Below are 15,380 nucleotides of genomic sequence, written 5' to 3'. Positions count from 1 at the left end.
CTGGCATTTGGCCAAAGTTAAGAGGACACACCATGATTTCATGAAACAGAGGGCTAAAGAATATGATTTTCAGGCTTTGATTTATCAGTCTTTTATGTTTTCCTTGTTTCAGTATTTGTGTGTAGCCCCATAATTTCTTTTCCAGAAAAACCATGAAGGAATACAGTAGTAGCATGTTAGAGGGATGTTTTCTTCCCTGCTTTTCATTGCAGTATAATTTTTGACTTCTGTTCTTTAGAACAAGAACCAACCAAAATGGCGCTGGGCATATGGCCTAGTGGCAAGAGTGCTTGCCTCATATACAGGAAGCCCTGGGTTCGATTCCTCAGCACCACATACATAGAAAATGGCCAGAAGTGGCGCTGTGACTCAAGTGGCAGAGTGCTAGCCTTGAGCAAAAAGAAGCCAGGGACAGTGCTCAGGCCCTGAGTTCAAGCCCCAGGACTGGCCACAAAAAGAAAAAAAAAAAAGAACCAACCGAAGCTTTTTACCTGCTTGCCAGGTAAATGAAAGTCAGTTATGTAATTTTGATTAGAGAAGAAATTCATTACACTGAGTCTGGAAGGCATAAATATTATAAATGTAGCTAACTGTTGATCTTTTTAGTCATGGGAACTTAAAAAAAACACACCCATACATCAAATAGAATTTTTCCCTAATTTCACTGTTTCATGTGTATTATAAATTTAAATATTTCTTTTTATGGTTAAATTTAAAAGACATAAAAGAAATACAGCCTCAAAAGTAGGTCTAGTTGTTAAGACTGTCCAGAGATATTTAGAAAGAAGATATTGCCCTTCAGTGTGTAAATCTGTCATTGTAAACCATTTGGAAAATGCAGTGTTCTCAGACTGTAGCAATAGAGATTCTAATGACTATTCTGTGTCTATGGACCAACTTCTATTTTGGACCTCCTAAAAACCAGATGATGCTTGTGAGGAGGCCATAAAGATCATGAGGAGATTTCTATTTATTTTCTAAAAAATCTCAGCCAAATTCGGGCTACAATAGCTTTTTCATTTTGGCCTTTTGTTTTGGAGCTTAATCTGCATGTGTTTAGTTCTGGAATATGTAGAAAACACACATTCTGGTATGGAAAATTTTAATTCATCACAGTGACATCAGCAACATAAATTACCACACTTGGGTTTATAAGAGAGAAGTCTATGCGCCAATTGAGAACAGTCTCCATTACTGGTTCTCACTTTTCCCTTTCTTATGAACAAAGGAAAATTGTCCCACAACTCCCCAAATTAATGCCTTTGACTATAATAAAATCAATACAAGTATACAGTCTTAAAAATTACGAAAATGTCTAGCATGCAGGAGCAATGGAAAAGAAATGAAAGACAATAGGATTTGTACTTCGTGTAGTGTGTAACAGAAGAGGCTGATTATTTCTTAATCTTCTTGCATATATAGCCTAGAAATACCTACTAGTCTATCATATATTCTACATCTATCTACATAAATGAGTATCTGAAAACCAATTTAGCATGTTATACATGATTAAACTGCTCATCTTGATTGGCCTGAAACTTTCACTGTTTTGACAAAACACCAAATCTCAGAAACCCCATCAATCTCGTACAACCAAGGCAGTTGGTTACCCTAACTATGAGGGATACTCATAAGGTATATTGATTTAATAGTTGCATTACATATTTTATCATCTCTGATATTACTTCTTTATTTGAAAAGGCTTCCATAACATGCTGCTATTAGGAACCCTATTTATACATCCACTTGCAAAATACTTTGCCTACCTCCAAGAGAAGGCTGATGAAAGAAAAAGGTATATATTTTCATGTATTGTGGGTCTATCACTCTAATCAGCCCTATTCTAGAAAGGAGCAGTCTCATAGAAAATAATCACCATCAACTCTGATCCTCTGTAATCAGGAAAGAATTATAGAGCTCACGACTCCTATAGAAATAGGGTCAGGGTGACATTGTCCAAAAGGAAATGAACTCTTTGCCTGACTTACGTAACTGTAACCCCTTTGTTTTCAGCATTTTCAAGTAAAAATAATAATTCAAAAAAGAAACAAGGTAGGAACCCATATGTTAGCTGTCATGAGTTTCATCACCTAACATCTGATAATCATGTCTGACTGTCATTCCTTACTGGTTGCTGTCAGGACTTGTAGCCTCTCAGTCCTCTGCTTTGGAGTTTTCCTCCTTTCACAGCTAGACAACTTGACTCAGAACTGTAGCTAGAAGATAAATGGTCTTTCTCAATGAGCTTTTCAGTGCATCTACATTGCGCATGTCTAACTGAGGCAACTATTTTATTGACTAAGGTTAGTTAAAGCTATCATATATATAGCTTAGACATAGAGAAGCACTTAAAATTTTTCTTTCATAAATCAGTTTGTTCATTTGTTTAATAAACATTTATTGAAGTTCTACTCTGTTCAGCAATGTTCTGAACATTGTGGGCACAAACATGAGCTGTATTGGTACTTTCACAAAATAAATAATGCAAGAGGATACCTCATTCCCCTGCAGATCAGGAGTTCCTCAAGTACAAGATTATACACCCAGTAGAAAATCGCTCCTTTGAAAAATCTGAAGGAGATTATATTTTTAGCTAACTAATCCAGCTTTATTCTTACACATAAAATTGTGTTATCAGATATGAACTACAATATGTAGATGGCTGCCCAGACTATCCTACACAGTCAGATGGAAAGAACAGAGGCCTTTGAGACAATCCAGAGCTTCGTGGCACCATGAAGAACAAAAATTTTCTGTTTAAAGTTTATATGGTTGGGATAGATTTATAAATACTGGGACACTTTATTTATCCACTTAGCCATTCATTAGTTATCAAACACCTATGCTGTTGCAAATATTGTTTAATTGTTGGAATATAGTAAGCAATTAAACATAGTACTCTACGAAATTTACTAGAGAATTTGTTAGAATGAGAGACATCCAATAATTAAACAATCAAAATACATCATTTTAAATAATGATAAGATCTAGAAAGAAAATAATGCAGGTATTCGAGGTAGAAAATAAGGAATTCACTGTATTGAAGTGCTACTTTAATAATTAGGGTCAATATCACTGGGCAAGATACATTTGAAAATAGTTAAATAATGAAAAGAAGCTAAGCATGCAGTGATCAGGGGACAGTATATTTTAGGCAAAGAGAAGGAATATTATAAAGGTCTTAAAGTGAGAACAACTTGAAAAATTCTGAGGAGAGCAAGACGTATGTGAATCAAATGCAATGACAGGATCATGTAGATAAGCAGAGATCAGATTACAAATATCGTGCTAGAGATCTGTGACTACTCTGGAGAATAGTGTAAACAGGGCTAAATTTGGGTGGGAGGAGCAATTAGGAGTTACTGTGGTAGTTCAGTTATGTTTACAAGTAATGGCAGTGGGGAGGAGATAGAATGTGATTCACTTCTTTTTTGAGGCAAGAGATTCCATGTGATAAGTCCCAGATGTTTTTCCTGGGCCTCTTGATGAAGGGTAAATGAAGGGCAATGAAATTTACTCTATGCAAGCTATATAGGATATGGGAGGATGAGTAGGTTTGGAAGAGGGCATGGTAAGCAGGATTTAGGTTACAAGCATATTGACTTTGAGATTCTTATGCAAGCAGAGTGAAGTTTTAGGCAGTTGGATATATGACATAGGAGTTCAGAGGAGAAGCTAGGAGCAAAAAAAAACAAACCTTGTTTGTTTGCTTATTCTGCATGTAGATTTTCTTTGTAAGGACCAGATTATAAGTAATTTGGGGAAATTTGGGGAATTTGGGGAAATCAATATGCATACCTTATGTTATTTGATACTGTATATTCATTGTCCTCTTTGAAAGACTCCAATGTACATAGCAAGGAGTTACTAACAAGACAGGAGGAACACTTACTGAGAATTTACACAGTTTGTAATCATACTGAGGTATCTGACACACAAAGGATCATTTCCATAAAGATATAAAAGAGAGAAAAGTTTCCTGCTTGTTTTTAATCTGGGAAAATTCATGTGAATTTGGAAGGAATTAAACGTGCAACATGAACTTGAAAGTAGGGAGGATTTTAACAAGCAGTAGAGTAAGAAAGGCATCCCAAATAAAGAGAAATTATAAGCAGATATATAAAGACAGAAACAAGCTTTCACTCTGTGAGGGAGCAGGCTGAGGAGTGAAGAGCCTGACCTCGCATGAGCAGAAGTTATGTTTGTAAGGTTAAGGGAAATGCATTTATAAAGGCTAGCTCACACTAAGTGATTTGAACTTACCCAATAGCTTATTGGTTCATAGCCCTCCTGTACTTGAGAATTCTTTTGGGAGTTCAAAATATAGGTGCCTAGATATCACTTGTATCTCTCAAAGAAAGCCTGTTTCAGAATGTTCTGCCTTCTCAAAGCTCTGTTTATTTTCTTGGGCTAGTATTTTTATGTGGGGTGCATGTGCTCAATCCACAGGAAGAGTTGTTTCTTACAGCAGCAACATGGGTATTTACTCTGCCCTTGAGTATCATAGCTAAACTTTTGTCCATGTCTCTGCCTAACTTTTCTTTTTGTACTTACAGACCATATATCCATTTTTTGTTGTTTTGTTTAGTAACTTGAAGCTACTACTTGTGGTCTGTCATGGCTTCTCCATTTTTTTTCGGTCTTATGACATCTTATACCACCCCATATAGCTAATGTGAGCATAGGAATAAGAGCCATGGAAAGATTTGTATCTCTTACAAGGAACTGTAGGTATAAAAGTCTTATGATTACTAAAATAAATACTGAAGAAGGAATTAGACTACATCAAATTAAGAGCCTTCTTGTTTCACTTAAGATGATTTTTTCCTGAATGATTGACCCTGCTGTTTATTCTCTGTAGCACCAACACCTCTTAAGCAGAGATAACAATAGTGAAATAAGCAGTTTGGAAATCAGAAAGAGTGAAAGTATTATGATATGGGCCTAAACAATGCAATATCGTGACATTACTTTATACTAGGAAGCCTGAAATGAAAGCAGAATGAGGACTATGGAAAAATGGATGCAAAAGCCCCATCCAAATTCTTAACATTCCTCATCATTAACTCACAGTCCACTGGTATTTTTTTTTCTAAGGAGGAGCCTAAGATTAAAATCACAGGGCTGTTAGAGTCTTATTTATTTAAAAGGCACAGTATCTATTAAATAGTCTGAAACACTTATTTAGAATTTGAACTCTATAAAAACAGGAGAGGGAGAACTGCTAGGGACACAAATACTAATTTAAAGCCACTGTTGTTTTTAATTCTTCACAATTATATATAATGTCATAAAACCTTCTAAAAATGTTTGTGTAGATCATGGATTATCTCTTTTGCCTAAATTCTTATGTATAGGTGAAATTTCTGGATTAACCATAATATTCATATCTCTTTAAGCTGCATTCTAGAGGACTGTACAAAGTCAAATTGACTTCTGTGGCAACATCTAAAGGATTCCTTCCCAAAAGGACTGATTCAAAGCCGTACTATTGCTCTTCTCTGAGTCCTCTCTGGCCCACTGTTGTAGCAAACTTAAGCTACTCTTACCTCAAGGTTATGCTTAACAGTAATCAAAACATTCCTGTAAGTCATTTGTGCTACAAATGAAACAGTCTAATATCAAGTATCAGTAAGATTAAAATGTATTTCTTTCTTATGCCTTTTCTTCTGATTATCCTAGACTATAGACAATAGACCAAAAACCAGCGGGGCAGGGGTGGGGGGGAGGCAGAGAGACAAAGTGACAGAGGAAGGAAGGAAGGGAGGAAGGGAGGGAGGGAGGGAGGGAGGGAGGGAGGGAGGGAGGGAGGGAGGGAGGGAAAGAGAGAGGGAGGCAGGCAGACCTCTTTTACCTGAACTTATCAAGCACTCACAATGTACTAGGCACTGAACCCAATATACATGAGACATAAGACCTGCCCTCTGAGACTTTTCATTCCTGTGTATCATGATTCATAAGTGGGCTTCTAGGAGAGTGTCCTAAGGTTAAGTCCACCCTGTGATGCAGGCAGACAACAGGACACCTCTGATCCACACATGCAAATGGAGTGTGCAGTCTTGATATCTGTAGAATCTGCAAGAAGAAAAGTGTGAGAACTTATTTCAACCATAAACTAATACAAAGAACTCAAAAAAATTGCTGCAGGATTAAAGGTAGACAAATTGAGTATAAATACACAAGGGAAAGAGTAGGGGGAGGGGGACTACTTGTTTCCACTTCTGCTGTGTCCACTCTAGCCTCTACAGCTCACATAAGATCAGATTTCTTCTTGTGGTAGCTTGGAGTTCCTGACATTTCCCAGCTGCCTAGGGAAAGCACATGACTTGTTTTCTTGTGAGGACAATGGGAGCTATTTGGCCTCATGTAAATTCAGAAAGGTTGCTGGGCACCTGGGACTTCTTGTCATGTTGGAGAACCACAGTGCTGTCAAGTTTCCAGTGGGTGCAAAGGGAGATAGGGAATTAAAGATCTGAAGAATTAAAGAAGTAAGAGTACCTGTCCTACAGCTTGAATAAGACTAGCAACTCACATTGGTAAACTAAATTGGGTATAGGTTCACAGGACAATTATAGTAATGACATAAAAATTCTAAATAGTCCTTCTGAAAATGCATAATAAATGACATATAGTGAAAATGTAAACAAGCCATTTAATAACATTTTAATGCCTGATTCTGATCTCTTAATTAAAATATGCATAAAAGAAAACAATGGTGGAACATCTGTGTATGTGATTGGGATAGTGGGGATTTATGCTACACCCTGGGCTTGTTGTTGTTCCCTTCACAGTGTGTGTGAACCCAGGAGGGGTTTACCCTCCTTGATGATTACTCTCCTTAGCACACATGGTCTGCATGCCTCTCTCTGCATTCTCTGGGCTTGGTTGCCTCCCCTGGTTGCTCTCCTCTCCTATTAAATACTGCATGGCTTCTTCTTGCCTGAATTTGACTGCTCTCATCACTTGACCAGAAACCCATTGCCCACCCCACCTCTTTAACCCGAAACCCTGACCTAATGCTGGCTCACCCTGGTTATCTCTGCAAATGTACACAGCATTACCTAATGCCTTTGGCCTTGGTGAATAATCTTGGAGAGCCTTTGGGGGAAAGCATGGCCCTTTTGTATCTGTGACCTTGCAGCAGTTATTACTCAGCTGGACACAATGGGATTTAGATGATAAAAGACAAAAATTCTACTCACCCCTGCTGATGATTTTTTTTCATTATTATTATTGATTTGGGGGATGTTTCTCGCAGCTTCATTTTGCCCAACTGTTAAATGAGAGTACCAGAAATCACAAAAGACAGGGTGACTGCCTTGAGGTCACCCACTGAAAACGTGTTTCATGAGGAAATGACTTTATATATCTGTCTTCACTCAGAACATACCCAATAAGCCAAGTTTGCCTTTGAGTAAACCAGCATTAAAAAGTTCTCTTATATCTTCGGTTCCTGAAAGACTTGTTTCATTTATGCAATAGAAAAGCATGGACAATGTCCTTTCTACACAAGTAATAATAAATAACATTCAGTGCACCTTTTCATATAGGGGCCTTGAGTACCGCTTTGTAATCCTCACATTGTTCCTACAACATGTAAGGGGTCTAAGTAGCATGCTGAAAGCACTATCCTCAATAAGGTGAAAACTTAAGATGCAAATTCAAGTGTAAGTGTCTGTCAAAACCATCAACTTGGGCTGGGGATGTGGCCTAGTGGCAGAGTGCTTGCCTCATGTACATGAAGCCCTGGATTCAATTCCTCAGCACCACATATATAGAAAAATCTGGAAGTGCCACTGTGGCTCAAGTGATAGAGTGCTAGCCCTTGAGCAAAAAGAAGCCAGGGACAGTGCTCAGGCCCTGAGTTCAAGCCCCAGGACTGGCAAAAAACAAAACAAGCAAAAAAAAAAAAAAACCACCAAAAAAAAACCCATCAACATTCCCTATAGATGATATTCTACATGATATTCTGGAAGAGTTACGTAAAATGTAACATGTGTAACCAATGTCTGAAACTTGTTTTTATAACTTGGATTTAATTCACAAATAAAGAGTAATTATGTCACAAAGGAAGAGTTGCTTGTATGGATTGGTATAAGGTCTGAGCTTTGGTTGTGGATGGTATGCTCCAAAGGAGGTTTCCAGAACCTCCTGACACTGGATTTTACATTCACCACTGTAAAACTTCTCTATGTTGGAATGGCTCACAACTGGCTATTATATGAATTGTCTACTATATGGAGACACCATTTCTTTTTTAAGTTTGTCCTTAACCATCATGTTGGAGGAAAATGACAGTTGGGGGTACTGCTTTGTAATTCCTGATGAATATTTGATTTTTTTGGGGGGGGGCGAATTAAGAAATGAGGAAGGGGCGAGGTTTGGTTCTTTGTTCCTTTTGCCTTTCTGCCTTCTTGAGCCCCTACATCCCATCTGAATCAATATTATCAGTTTGCTGTAATCCTTTGATGAAAAAGATATAAAATGTTCATAAACGAAAAGTTATTAAGACTTTAAATCATATAAGACTACCCTTGGGGTAATTCTTTTGGCCTGAGTTTTACATATTTTCATTCTCTAGTGAAGGGAGGGCATGGGTTGCATGCAAGGGATTTGTAGCTTATACTTGCCTTCCTTCCCTTTATTATTATTTTTTTTAGTCTGGCAGAACCTCTGCTTCAGCTTGTTATATGTCCTAAAATAGACAAGTTGTTAAACTTTTAAGATTGTTAGACTCTGGGGGTGTGGATGGAGTTGATAATGACATTCAGATGTGTATTAAGAAGGCATTGTGTTCACTTGTAAAGTCTTAGCCTTGAAGATCACAATAGCTCAGCCCTTGGCCTACTAGTTATATAGTTTAGGCTGAGTTGTGTAGGTTACTGAGTCCAAGGTATTTTGAAATGGGAGTTATACATTATGTAGCTACATTATGTAGATATTACATGGATTAAACGAAATAGTACATATAAAATATTTAGAACAATGCTTGACCATCAGTGAATATTGATTGATACATTTATTGGATCAAAAGAGAGAGAGAAATAAGAAACTTTGTCAAAAGAAAAGAGAAGTAATTGGGTTTGAAAAGAATGTTTCATCATTTCTATTCAACACAGTAGAAAGAGCAGAGATTCCCATTCTATGTCCAGAAAGCTATAAACCCTTTGCTCTTTGCTCTGTTTTCTCATGTCCAAAATGAGTTGGAATTTATGATCTATTTATTTATATAGTATTGCTTTGAGAAGATATTTTTTTACTTCTCAGCTTAGTCAATGTCATGTCATAGAGCAATGTGTAAGTCTCAAAGGCCAAAGGCCATGTGTGGCACATAAGGCTGTTGTTAAACTTTACCCTATACAGCTATGTTTACATGTATACTTTGCATATTTGTCATTTGTATGAGTATTTATGTACCTACATGGTTGCTGAAGTAAGCACACTAGCATACATTCATATTTTTGTGGTATGTGTGTTTATATATAACACACATATATATACAGTATGTGTGTATATATATAAATATATGTCTGTGTGTATGAGAAACAGATGCACTGTAGGCAGATAAAGAAGATAAATATAGATCCAAATAGAAGCATAAGTATATAAATATAGACGTTATATAGAGAGAAAGCAATCAGATCAGCACCATTTCATCATTGCTTGAAGTCTTTGTAATAAGCGTCGAAGATCAGTAACTGACATTGAAATTATTGACTGAATGACACTGACAGATCAGAAAGCACCATGTAAGGTAAGAAAATAACCTTTCTTTCAACTTGGAGTCTAAATTAGAAAGAAGATTTATTACTTTTAATTACTTGATTTATGAAAGTTGTAGATGCTAGGTAGTGTGGTGTTTTAATTTAAAAGTAGATATGTCACTTTTCCTAAAGATACTATCCAACAACAACATGTAAATAAGAAAAGAAAATGAACTCAAGTCTTGAGAAAAGATTTGGCGCAGGGATGACACCGAGATCACTTTTGTCCAGGCTTTGATTTGCAGCCTTCTTCTGTTTTTAGATTTGGACAGATGAGTTGGTTTCCTTCTGCCTTATTTTTCACAAGCCCTTGTGAAGTCTTTAAGGAAATCCACCCAAAGGAGCTATTTTGAAGCGCAGGCCAGAGTCCCCATTGTTAAGTTATTGTCATGGGGAGGCTTGCAGTTGTGTTTAGTGAGTGTGTTGTATGAGTAAAAATGGGCTCCCATCTGTTACTTTCATATCACTGTCTGTTCTCACCAGTCAAAATAATTGGTTGTGAGTTTTTGCTCTATTTTGTTTTGTTTTAGTGAGGAAGATGTTGTGATTTATTTTTAGCTAGTTCAACTTAACTGAGTAATTTATGTTTTACTGTTGCAAGTTATATGTTGGCCATGTGTTTAATTTTTTTTTTTCCCTTAAGGAATGGGTCCTTATTCCTCCATGAGCCACATCTAGTTCCTTAACAGAGCTCATCTCTTCCCCAGCTTTGGTACAGAAGCTTCTAGAGAAGCTAGATGTGAAGACACTCAGGGACATGCATGCATACATAGGCTGCCACAGAACTGTCAAAATGATTTTCTGCTGCTGTTCTTTTTTCTTTTCTTTTCACCCTGTTCCTAAGTTTACCCTGGCTTTCCCTGATGGACATGGGAGAGGAGGGACTGGAGAATGTTTTCATTCTCTCCTTTACCCTACTTCTAAACCAGAAGTGAAGTTTTTTCTGCTTGAGTTAGACTTGAGGTGTAAAATAAGGAGGGAAGGGAAAAACAGCAAGGGTTCATTAAAAGTTGAGGAATGATTGATGCTGCCTAAAGAACTGTTCATTCTTCTCTTACAACTGTGAGTAATCAAGTTCTTCACCTAGTTACAGTTATTTTTCAGTGTCAAATGGTCATACACACACACACACACAGAGCTGTATGAGTTTCATTCCCTATAGACATCATTGTCTAAATGGGAGTCTAGATTATTTTCAAAAAATACACTGTATTTATATTGATACACTTTTAAATTATACAGTACTTCAGACTAGACTTTTAAACACTTCTGTTAGTTACCTTATAATTGCTAATGTTATCTTTAACAAGTCTGCATTTATTACAGAACAATTCATCTATATAAAAAGATTCAGTGAGGAGTTTGGGGAAATAATGACTATCAAACAAACATGGTAAAACTATCTGAAAATATACACAAAATCTTGACTAAATCACTATGACCTACTTTGCCTAAGACATATTTTAAGATTGAAATTCAACTATATTATAGCAAGTGCCAAATATTTTAGTTAGTAGAAAAAATTGTGAACCCATATACAGACTCAAATGTTAATGTGTTAATAACCTTCTGATTTTCTATGCATACATTTTAAGCTATCATCTTCTATAAATTTTTAAGAAATCTTTTTAAACACTAAAATATCAAGTCCAATTTAATGAATTCTGAGAGAGTGTATGTTTCTGAGGCCAAGAACATTTTCCAAATATGCATTTAGACATTCACACTTGAATAAACAGCATGAGGACTAAGAACAAAGCAAGAACCTGACTCTCTTTAAGACTTATTTGCCCTTCCCACCTCCTACTTGGAGTACAAGGTGACTCTCATAATAGAAAATTCAGGTTAAAGGACTCCATATTTTGCTTCTCATGTCATAGTGCACTAGAGTGCATCTGGGCCTCCAAGTCCTGACTCAGATTCTTACTTCATAACTTTTAAATTAGCTCTTTGGCCATAGGCAGAAGAATAACTATAACTAGCTTGCCAGTCTATAAAGGTTTGCAGTGCTAATTCACCATGACTCTAAATTAAATAAAAAAATTTAATGGGCTTTGTAGGCTATAATATATACTTAATAAATATTAGCTTCCTCTGGACTTAATTTAAATATATAACTATACTTTTCTCCCCTATACCTTCTTACCGTTGTGTCATGATATCATACTGTAGCTATTGCTTAAAGTTGCTAATGCTAGAAAAATAGTAACAAGGGTGTTTTTAAATCATAAATATGTACCCATTTTTACCTTCCAGTGAATCCAAGTCGGAAAAATCCATATTTAATCCCTCAACCCCCAGCCAATGCACCAAATATGTTACTAGAATTTTGGAACAGCTAACTTGACCTCTGATTTTGTGTCTGGCAAGAGAAGAATTCAGGCCAAAAGGAACATAGCAAAAGTGATAAGAAAGTTTATTAAAAGACAAATATGGTAGATAAAGAGAACACCTGGCTTAGATATGCCACAGGAAGCAAAACTGCAGCCGCCTTGTGCTGTCTTTGGAGCTACTGAGCCTTAGGTTAAATAAGGAGAATTGGAGTCCTTAAAGACAGCTTTCGGATTGGTAGATCTCCTATTTGTTTCCTACAAGGTCCTGACACCTAATATTTAGTATCCAGTTTGTTTGTTTTTCACCCTCATTCTTTTTTCCTTCTAACTTCCTCCTTTCTTTGATAATCTCCTCTCTCCATTTTGTTGTCTGGCAGATTTTTCACTTATTAGCCAAAAGTTGTATAGGCCACAGTTCTCCGACTGCCAGCTTTTCTACTAACTCATGTAGTGAAAAGAGACCTTGGGGAAAATCTTAGAGGAGAGCTAAGGAAACCATAAACAAACAAACAAACAAAAAACTTACCTTTTATACATTTTCTACAAAGATGAGTTCGTGGAAGTAGGAAACTTTTTAGCAAAATATTGCTAGAGCCTATTCACATCAATAAGGTGTAATGAAACAATGAACATTACATCTTCAAAGATAGCAAGAAAACCTGATTTTTTTTATTGTTTGTTTGGGTTTTTTTGTTTTTGTTTTTTTGTTTTTTTGGTCCATCCTGGGAGTCCAACTCTGGCCTTGGGCTCTGTGTTCCTGAGCTCCTTGCTCAAGAGTAACCTATGCTCTACTACTTGAGCCACAGCACCACCTTCCGCTTTTGGAGATAAGAGTCTCAAGGACTTTCTTGCCCTGGTAGCTTTGAACCACCATCCTTACATCTCAGCCTCCTAAGTAGCTAGGATTATAGATGTGAGCCACAGGTGCCTCGCCAAGAAAATCTTTTGTTGTTCATTCATATACCAGGTTAAGTTTTATTGGCAGTAGATGTTACTTACCTTGTCTCTTTTAACTTTTAAAACAAAATTATTGTCAAGGTGATGTACAGAGGGGTTACAGTTAGACAGGTAAGGTATCACCTTGTCTCTTAAAGAGTCAGTTTATTGATTAGGACCTACTCTTTTTAGGAAAAGACATGAAATTTGAATACAAATGTTACTGAAAATGCTGAATGACTGGTGTATGATCTGGTTTTTAAGGACTAGGAAGAAAAAAATACCTTCCATTCTAAGATACTTGGAGCTGCATTTCAGCCTAGAGTTAATCATTTTAGCTGAATTATATAAGCCCCCATAAGAGTTAGGTTCATAATGGAAACAATGACACAATCTTAATTACAAGGTTTTTGACAGCCGTGATTCAGCTATCTAGAGACCTCTTCCTAGAGTCCAAGTTTTAATTTTCTATCTAACTGCAATTTTAGTGTTTGTCTCTGACTTTTGTTGGAATTGAGAATTTGGTCTATATCATTAAGTCACATTAAGCCACTGGGATTTCTTCTTAACTCCTTCTGTGTGTCATAATCAGCCTCAAATATATGTATCTGTGGAAGGGAAAGTAAAGTGTTACAGTTAGTGGAAAATGATTGGCCTAGAATAGTGTATTTGCTCTCTGTCTCTGATGAGTTACTTTACACGGGCCTCTATATGTTGACAATTCAAAGGTCTTGACAGCAGTAGTGTTCTGGGTGGAAACCTACCAGCTATAGATTGCCCTCGGTGGTCAATATCTTGTTGCTGTTTTTAATTTTAAGTATACATAAAGGGCTATTTAACAAATAGTACTAAATTTTCACTATTTTCTTCCTTTATGAGTTCTGATGTTATCAGAATAGTAACAAAATACATGAGAAAAATGAATAAATAAAAGTTGGACTAGGCATAAAGTGGAAATAACAGGAAAAGAACACTGCAAAAATTGGAAAAATAATAATAGGAAGAAGAAGTTAAGCAAAGATTTAAAAGGCAGACTCATGTTTAAGATAAAAACTGTTAAATAATGTAAAGATGTCTTGTCTTATAAAATAATTCTTTGAAATCTTTCTCTATGGCATTTAAAATAAAATTCAATATATATACTCTGATTTAGTCTAGGTTGTAGTAGCATGAACTCTGGGCTTTAGATATTAATCCTAGCTTTGTCTCAGAAATTTGTGCTTCTGAGAAAATTAATTGTGAGCAACAGAATCTTTATTTATAAAAATGAAGAAGGCCAGCAAGTTCTCATTTACTTTTAAGAATCCCTGAAATGTAAAAAAGTATATGGCATGATCTTGTTGACATCCTAACAGGATGCCTAATAAAGTTGCTGAACTTGATTGATTTAACCAGATAGCTAAGATGAACAAACAAAACCACTTTTTTGAAAACTTCGAACTCTAATGTGCATGTTTAGTCCTTGAGAGTTAGTAAGATGTGAGTCCTACTTTTTTTTTTTTTTTTTTTTGCCAGTCCTGGGCCTTGGACTCAGGGCCTGAGCACTGTCCCTGGCTTCTTTTTGCTCAAGGCTAGCACTCTGCCACTTGAGCCACAGCGCCGCTTCTGGCCGTTTTCTGTATATGTGGTGCTGGGGAATCGAACCTAGGGCCTCGTGTATCCAAGGCAGGCACTCTTGCCACTAGGCTATATCCCCAGCCCTGAGTCCTGTTTTTTAAAAAGCAGTAGGGCTACCATTGCCTACCATGCTTTTCATTGAGTCTTCAACTGAAATTTTGGAGAAATGGCAGTTGAAATTCTTTTTTTTTTTTTTAAAGGTCTTGTTCTCCAATTAACTCAAAGATGGCATTTTGGATTTTTTAATCCAGAATTTATTTTTTCTCATAAAATTCCTGTTTAACCAAGAAAATGGAAATCAGTACATTCTTGGTTGCCCTTCTATTAATTTAAATTTGCATAACCTAATCAAAACTGAACCTGCATTGCCCTTCAACAAAAAGCCATATTCTCTTCCATTACAAAATGGCTACATTCTTCTCAGTATTTTTAAAAGATGAATTCTGTTGATATCCCATGACTTTTCCTTTAGAATGTGCCCATGAAAATTAAAATGGACCTTTTCTGTGCTCAGGAATGAAATGAAAAAGTAGCCGAAATGACAGGTGGAAATGAACACAAACTTTGCTGATATTATCAGTATTATAAGTTTTAGTGAGCTTTTTTTTCTAATAAAATGGAACTGAAATCAACTGACCCCCAACTAATAGATTGATGTTTTTCTTTACCGTGTTCTTTTGCCTGCAGATAAATGATAGTAATACAGCCTACAAGATTCCTGTAAAACATT

General features: G+C 36.4%; 1 protein-coding gene across 20 annotated transcripts in view; it reads left to right on the top strand.

Moving 5' to 3' along the window:
* Zbtb20 (zinc finger and BTB domain containing 20) overlaps positions 1-15,380 on the top strand; it is a 748,243-nt gene that overhangs the window by 361,249 nt on the left and 371,614 nt on the right. The gene's annotated exons all lie outside the window — the stretch shown is intronic.

This window comes from Perognathus longimembris, chromosome 5 (genome assembly GCF_023159225.1).
Source record: "Perognathus longimembris pacificus isolate PPM17 chromosome 5, ASM2315922v1, whole genome shotgun sequence".
In the NCBI taxonomy this organism is placed as follows: Eukaryota; Metazoa; Chordata; class Mammalia; order Rodentia; family Heteromyidae; genus Perognathus; species Perognathus longimembris.
The sequence above is the reverse complement of the archived record's forward strand: the minus strand, read 5'-3'. Positions and strand labels throughout refer to the sequence as shown.